Source organism: Cynara cardunculus, assembly GCF_001531365.2.
Source record: "Cynara cardunculus var. scolymus isolate 2C chromosome LG 10, CcrdV1, whole genome shotgun sequence".
NCBI classification, from domain to species: domain Eukaryota; kingdom Viridiplantae; phylum Streptophyta; class Magnoliopsida; order Asterales; family Asteraceae; genus Cynara; species Cynara cardunculus.
The window spans coordinates 26,920,534-26,922,010 of NC_037537.1; the positions used below are offsets into that span (position 1 = coordinate 26,920,534).

At 31.0% G+C, this 1,477-nt stretch overlaps 1 long non-coding RNA gene across 2 annotated transcripts in view; it reads left to right on the plus strand.

Annotated features, from left to right (window-relative positions):
* Positions 1-594: 594 nt before the first annotated feature.
* LOC112520270 overlaps positions 595-1,477 on the plus strand; it is a 3,328-nt gene continuing 2,445 nt past the window's right edge. Inside the window, exons 1-2 of one of the 2 annotated variants that reach the window (XR_003069973.1) lie at positions 595-893; positions 996-1,016. This is a non-coding gene — a long non-coding RNA (uncharacterized LOC112520270). The remainder of the gene's footprint in view (positions 894-995; positions 1,017-1,477) is intronic. The other variant, XR_003069974.1, reaches the window with a different exon arrangement.

Sequence of the window (1,477 nt, forward strand, 5' to 3'; positions counted from 1 at the left end):
GGTATTAACGAGACGATTATAATGGTGTAACTTGTTAAAATAAAAATGTATTTTTTAAACATGTTTAATTGATATACGATTATGTATATTAATTTGATAAAGGTTTAAAATGAAACATTTAAAAGTAAAGGACGTAAAGTAAATTAATTAACTAATTATAGGGGTATAAAGTGTAAATTTAAAATTATAATTTTAAAAAAGTCGGTTGTGAGAGGGTGAGTGTATGTGAGGGGATGAGTGTATGTGAGGAGATGAGGGGGTGAAAAAGTGATATAAAGGGTATCTTGGTCATTTAGTATTTTAAGACTTTAAGACTTTTGTTAAATTTGTTTGATAGTATAGATATATATATATATATATATATACACACTACATATATAACCATTTAGGTCATTATCTTAATTACAACTTTTGAAGCATAGATTATAACCATTTTATGCATGAAATTCAAAAAACTCTTAATTACAAATTTTTAAACACAATGTACAAGCATAGATTGCAATATCTCACAACCCCCAAATGTTAAATGGGTCAAACCCCTTTTTTCTTACCAGGCTTTTAGAAATACCCATTTGGGCTTATTTCTTCTTCTTCACTCTTCTGCATCCTATCTCTGCAACGAAAACATCAAGACCAAAAGGTTTATTTTTCTTTCTTCTTCTGTGATTTTTGTTTCCACATACGTTCAAAACATTTTGGAATAGATAGCCGATACCTTTCTTCTTTACAGACCTCGCTTAACATAACAATGATGGTTTGGATGTATCACCTCGAGCAGTGTGCGATTTCATGAATCAAAGGGATTTGATGTATCACAACCTCGTTGATACATATAACTCCCTCCTCCCTGTTGATTTAATCTCACAGGTTCTTCAAAACCCTAGAATTTGGAGGTATGCTTTTCAAAACAATATTTATTTCTATTTCTATTTTGATTTTCGCAACCAGATGAGATTTTAACTTCCTTTTTTTTTTGGTTTGACCGATTGATGAAGAAGGCTATTTACAACTTTGAGGTAAGAATCCTCTTTTATTGATAATTTTGCTTAGTATGTGATTGATTGATAATAGTTTCATATAGTTGGTCATGTGGAAAAACACATATTCTGTCATATTCCCATTTGCAAGGCCACCTTCTGTTTACACTGCTTCTACATCATCGTCATCATCATCTAAGATGGTTTCTATACCATCTATGAATTTAGGACTCTTGGTGGTTCTTTTTGTGTATCTGTTAGGTTGGGGTTTGAGGTAGGGGCTGTTAGCTTACTCTTACAGTGATAACCCGATTGATATCACATAATAAAATAGCATTTTCATTTTTGAACTTTTAGCAATTATGCATCAGAAAGGGAAACACTTACCATTTTGATTTACTTAGAAAACAACAGAAAATGTTACCTTTTCAATTACTGAACCAACTGAAAAAGATACCTGTCAACAACAGTTGTTTCTTCATATTTTCAAATGTCTATTT